This window comes from Talpa europaea (assembly GCF_964194135.1).
Source record: "Talpa europaea genome assembly, chromosome: 3".
Lineage (NCBI taxonomy): Eukaryota > Metazoa > Chordata > Mammalia > Eulipotyphla > Talpidae > Talpa > Talpa europaea.
In genome coordinates, this window is record NC_140069.1 from 100,513,846 (window position 1) to 100,520,797 (window position 6,952).

Here is a 6,952-nt window from a genome sequence, read left to right on the forward strand (position 1 = left end):
ACCCTGGCTCTGAAAGCTGACCCTTGGCTAGCTGTAGCATCAGTTCATTTTTCTTCCCAGACTTTCATACTTTTCCCCCTGTTCCTTCAGTGCTTGGAAGGAAGGGAAAGAGAAGAAGAAAGAAGGAAAACATTTGTAGGACTTCTGAACCACCCAGAAGGCCGGTCTCAAAACTATTCCTGTGTCCATTTGCCATAATTGGCGAGGCCCTTAAAAACACAAACAGCTCTCATCCACAGCGGGAAGATCAAAGGAACATTTACCCACTCACTTAACTTAGAAAAAATAAAATACCCAGTGCAAATTGTGGGCTTTTAACTATCTTGTGGGACCAAAAACCTAATCAGAGTGCAGAGGACTATAAACAAGTAGGAAGGGAAGCAGACAGACATTAAAATCTGATTGTAAGCCCAGCAATGCTGGTCAGGCCTGATGGCCCACCTGCCTGCAGAGGGTGCTGGCGAGAGAGTGGGGAGAGGAAGTAAAGTCAGCCTTGACCATCTTCCCTTCCTGTGCAGAAGAACATGGAGCCATACAGGCCACAATAATTTGCCTCCTTTCCAGAGAAAAACTGGCCTTATTAGTTCATGGAATTTTTTTCCTTCTGCTTTTGCTCATGAAACATTCATTGCATACCAATCATAATAAAATGCAAATTTTCTCATACCATATCATAGAAATTTCCTGTGGCTGCTGGGAACTGGGATTTGTTTCATTCATTCATTTATTTATTTGACAAATATTTATTGAGCATTTGCTATGGGCCAGACTCTGTACTGGGTACTAAGGACACAGAAATAAACAAAACAAAGATTCTTGCACTGATAAAACTTGCATTCTGGTAGAGACACACACATAAAAACATAACCAAATATGTGTATGGCAGACAGGGAAGCATAAAGTACAGAAGGAGAAATAAAAGCAAACAAACAGTTGGGATTACCTCAAGTTATAAAGCTTTTACATAGTGAAAAAATATGTAAGAAGTTTAAAAAGACATCTTACTAAATGGGAGAAAATATTCACACAATACATAATCAACAAAGGATTATACCCAAGATATATATAAAAAAGTTACACAATTTAAGAAGAGAAAAACAACCTGGTTAATAGATGCAGCAAGTATGAACACAGTTCCCCAAAGAGGGGATCCCAAAAGCCCACAAGTGTTTGAAAACACCATCTTATGGGCCTCCCCGGTGGCGCAGTGGTTGAGCGCTGGGTTGCAAAGCTGCCCGCGGCCTCTGCAGCAGTTCGATCCCCGGCTGCTCCCCGGCCACCGGAGGAGGGTCCCGCAGGCGCGCAGACCTCTCCTGCCGCCCGCTGCTCCCCTCAGCAGTGTACTTTGGTCCTTCTGCCTGCTCTGCTCCCCGCTCTGGCTCTGGTGAATTCTCTCACCCTCCCACGCTTCTGACTGTACCCAGTGCTTGTATAATAAATAAATAAAATAAATCTTTAAAAAAATATAAAAAAAAAAAAAACACCGTCTTACACCTGTGAGAATGGCACATAGTAAAAAGACCCCCCCAACAACAAGTGCTGGAGAGGATGCAGAGAAAGAGCAAGCCCACTACACTTTTGGTGGCAATGTAAAATAGTACAATCATTACGGAAAGTGATCTGGAGTCATTTTAAACTAAAAATGGAAATATCATACAATGCAGCAACCCCACTCTTAGCCATTTATCCAAAGAACACGAAGCTACCAATGCAAAAAACTATATGCTCTAAAGTATTTGTTGCAGCTCTGTTTGTAATACCTCGGACATGGAGGCATTAAAATTGGGTCAAGAAGACGTGGTATATCCACACTACTTAGCCATAAGAAAAGTTAAATGCAACATTTACAGTAAAATGGAGGAAGTTCAGGGGAATTATATGTAGTAAGTCAGAATGATAAATACATACTATCATTTACATAACGTGTGATTTAATAAAATAAAATTCTTATAGAATCTAGCCGTCACTAAACACAGCAAGGGCTCTGATATTAAGAGGGAATGGGGGAGGAAGAAGGAAGGCGACAAGGAGGTATGCAGGATGGTGGCAGGGGAACAAAAAAATGTGCAGTTATGGGCTGCAATTTTATTTTTTTAAGATTTATTTATTTTTATACAAGAGCTAGAGTACAGACCAGAGGCACAGCGGGGTGAGAGGATTCACCAGAGACAGAGCGGGGAGCAGAACAGGCAGAAGGACCGAAACACACTGCTGAGGGGAGCAGCAGGCGAGACAGGAGAGGTCTGCTGCACCATTGGGAAACTTCCTGGCTGGCCAGGAATTGAACCCGCGCTGCAGAGGCTGCAGACAGCTTCACAGAGCTGCGCTTAACCCACTGAGCCACCAGGGAGGCCCCTGGGCTTCAATTTTAGATAGGATAGCCAAAGGAAGACCCCAAAGAACATGAAGCTACCAATGAGAATGGGACTCTTGAGCAGACGGAGTGCTGGCATTTATGGACCACCACCCTGTGACAGGCACGATGTTGGCCACTTTATCGGTGTTCTCTCTTTTATTTAGTAAGGCCTGCTGCTGGCCCTCATCTAATTGCAACAAGTAAGTTGACCCACGTCAAACATATTTAGGGCAGTGATCACCCACCCATCCAACAAATGTTTGTTAAATGTACTAGGCACTCTTCTGCACTCTGGGAATAGAGATGTGAACAAATCTGGCAAAAAGCTTTACATTAACTGAGCTTGCATTCTTGATAGGAGCTTAGAAACTAAAATAAATAGACATCAGATAGTCACAGTGTCAGGTGTATACCGGCTTCTAGGATAGAACTGAACTAGGCCCAACCGCTGCTTTTAAGGAGCTTATTGGTGTTGTGGGAGATAAGGGGAATAAGAGGTGAGAGTAATAGGGGGGCCTGGGAGAGAGGAAAGAACATTTAAATACTATAGTCAAATTTAGGAGTCCCCCCAAAATCACAGATAGGTTAGTGAGACACAACCAAAGCCCTGGAGAAGGTTACAATTTTGCAACCTCTAATCTTACAGAAGAATACATCTTAAGGAGGTCTAGTCGCTTAAGAGACAATTCTCAGAAAAAGAGACAATTTCTAGAAATGATTTTATGGACTCTCCATCCAAATTTACCTCAGGCCAGAGTATTTCTCTTTGCTGCAAGGTCATTTGACAGAAAACAAACAAACAAACAAAAACAAACCAGTTGAAACAGAACTGGAAGCCATAAGGCAGCATCCCTGTTCCCAAAACCCTGACTTCCTAAATTTCTGTGCTCCTCAGGTGGGACTTCAGCAAAGGGCCTGATGAAACTGAGGAATACCTTTGTCCTTCTGAAGCAGGGTCTCACTTGCACATGGTCAGACAAGTTTCCATAATACCGCTCTAGAGGGAATATTCATGCAGAGTAAAGGCTGCCCCAGACAACCCCCCAAAGCGAGATACCAAATACATAAAATCTAGAATTCATTCCAAGAAGACAATATTAAATGGACATAGAGACCCTGTGTGTTTTACTTGCCCTGTTGTACATGATTTGTCTGAATTACCTCTCCCCATCCTACCAACACTTATGGGAGGTGATAATTTTCATTTCCTTGAAATAGTTAATCTTTGCAACCACGGTTTCAAATGGGAGGTTTAAACTGGGGATCAGCTCACTCTGTGTGTAGGTCATTTAAGAGCTCAATCTCATCTTTGAAATATAGATTATCCACGAGAGTATGAGTTCAGCATTTCTATATAATGCTGTTTCATTGATCTTACAGGCCAACTGGACATGGCTTCAGACAGATACCTAAAAATTAGTTTTAAAACTTTCCCATCTTTTAATATTTTATAACCTGTCAGAAAATCAATTATGGACTCTGCCCTCTTTCAACGCTTGGTTTCATAGGAGCCGATGTTTAACCAAAGCGAGGTGCTTTCCTCTTTTTTACAAAGAGAAATGGACAAGTTCAGAGTGAATGATGACTTCAGGGAAATTCTTGGATTTGTAAAGACTTAGAGATGAATTGCGCAGCTTTGACCTGCTATGTTCAGAGCTTGGGTTTCTCTCTTTCCCACGCGATAGCCTGAGGCTGACTTCCCTAAACCCTGGGAAGATCAGGGATCCAGAGGTTAGTACTGTGGGGATCCAGCCATAATTTGAGCTTGTCAAATATCTTGATATATTTCTTGAAATATATTTCAAATATATTTCTTCAAGTCCAGTGAATCACAAAGGGTTTTCTCCAAAATGCATCCCTCACCTTACACACACACAGCAGTCTTTCAGTTTTGAAAAGACCTTTTCCACTTTTTGTAGTAGAGGAGGATTTAAAAGAATAAAAAACATCAGAAGATATGCCAAAGTGATTTTAATTTTCTTCTTTGGCCTTTCGGTATTGTATATAATTCTTACATAAAAATATACTTTATAAGAAAAGAATCATGTTTCTTTTTTTTTTAAACTTTTTTTTTTTAAGATTTATTTGTTTATTCATACAAGCACTGGGTTCAGTCAGAAGCACGGGAGGGTGAGAGAATTCACCAGAGCCAGAGCGGGAAGCAGAGCAGGCAGAAGGACCGAAGTACACTGCTGAGGGGAGCAGCGGGCGGCAGGAGAGGTCTGCGCGCCATGTGGGACCCTCGCCCAGCGGCCGGGGATCGAACCAGCGCTGCAGAGGCTGTGGGCAGCTTCTCAACCCAGCACTCAACCGCTGCGCCACCGGGGAGGCCCGAATCATGTTTCTTTTTAAATAAGACCTTAGGTTGAATGACACCATCATAACACTAAGAACTTAAGGTGAAAGAGGGCTTAATTATTTTCTATATCAGTTTAACAATAACTCCAACTTCCATAACATGAGAGTGATGACAGAAAACACACATGTTCCAGTCACACTGAGTGGCCCTGTTCATCACAATGAACTGTGGTTCAAGCATCACAATGAACTGTACTATGAACAAAGGTATATTACGCTTTAAGGAGAGAGAAAGAGAAAAGGATAAAGTCCTAGACTAGGAAGGGAATAAAAAGAGGAGATAAAAAGCCAGAAAAAGAAATTGCTTTGAATCAGAAGGTTGTGAAACCCATAAAGGATTCAGTTCATTGCAGGAAGTCCCAGCTCTCTCACCCTCCTTTAATGTTATAATATTAGAATACACAAGCAGTTCAATACCCTCACCCTTGGAGATATCCAAACACCTGCTAGCTTTATTATGCTCACATCCTATGACCAGAGAAAGACTCCATAAGGGAGAAAGACCAGGTGGCTCCATAAGGAGCCACCTTCGGCGTGTGGGCTGCAGCTCCCGGGACAGGGATACCAATTCCTACTTCTCTTTACACTTTCTGACAAGCCTAAAGGCCAACAATCATCCCATGGCCACCAGCTGAGTCTCACTGGTGAAAGGGCAAGAAGTCTTGGCATGAAGGTGATGTATTTAGCTGAGGGCACTGGAAAGTAAAGTGGTTGCTGGTAGAAGGCATGGGGGTGGAAGGGAAGACACAGGGATGGGGGGGAAGCAGGGCAGGAAATGGGAGGGCGAGCCCTATATGCTGAATCACAGCAAAACTGAACCTGAGTTCATGTAATAAATGAACAAAAAATGTTCCATTTCTGCTTTCTGCCTGCTTGGCTGGTTGGTTCTGAGAACTCAAGTATCTCTTGCTTATTGCATTTGCCAAATTTGCCAACTCCCTAAAATATGTCCCTGGGCAAATTAACCCAGTTTGTTTTTTTCTACTAATTGGAAGGAGCCATAATATTTTCTTATTCAAATTTAGCAATGACATTTACCTCGGATGGGAAAACATCTAAATATCCTCCTACTTAGTTACAGAGATGTCATAATGTAGGCCTCATGCTCAAATCCACTTCTCATCATCCATGGACGTTGCACAAGTTTTTTTTGCCTCTCTCTACCTTAGTTTGCTCACCTCTCAAAATGCAGAAAACAAGAATACCACCTACCTCAAGGAGCAATTGCCAGGACTGCTCATGTTCAGGACCACGGTGGTTCAGTAAAGCACTTAGTGCCCTGTATCCACTATTATTATTTCCATTATCAACAATTTTTAGTACCTGTGAAGTGCCAGGTGCCATCCTGAACATCAGGAATAGAAACGTGAGGGCATAGAATAGTCTCTGGAGCTTCCATTCCAGTGGAGTATTGTTTCTTGGCATCATCCCCATAGGTTTTTGAACAGTACACAGGGGAGACAAGCCAGCAGGGGACAGCAACTTGGGTCCCCATGCAGACCTCTATATGCTCTTTCCTCTGGGCTTCTTCTCCTAGGCATCGCTCATCCTCTTGTAGCCAATGCTCCACCTCGCTACCCTTATAGCCCCAGCCTCCAGGCCAGGTGTGCCCACTTGCGCATGCCCACACCACACCACATGTCCAGGTGTCCGCCATCAGGCACGTGTGCTCCGTGCCCACACTCCCAAGTGTCCCCTAAACCAGCACAATCGCACAATCAAAGCCTCAGGTGATACCCGCAGAGGCCAGCGGTGTAAAAGCCTGAGTATCTTTGTTTACTCTACAAGTAGCAATCAAATCTTAAGAAAAACAATAATAACAGGGCAGCTAATATTTACTTGTAGTATAATATGCAGAGTCTTATTTGATCTTCATCATAACCCTAAGGGGTAGATAAGAACATTATTTATAGGAGAGGAGACCACAGGTTTCGGGAGTTAAGTATCTCGATCACACAACGTACCCAGTGAGCAACAGAGCCAGAACTAGGACACCTGCTCCCAAGTTCTAAGTCTTTTTTTTTTTTTAAAGATTTATTTATTTATTTATGCAATAAGAGCTGGGGTACAGGCCAGAGATGCAGGGGTAGGAGGGTGAGAGGATCCACCAGAGACAGAATGGGGACCAGAACAGGTGGACTGACTGAAATACACTGCTGAAGGGAGCAGTGGGCGAGACAGGAGAGGTCTGCTGCACCTTGTGGGGAGCTCCCTGGTCAGCCGGGGATCGAACTCGTG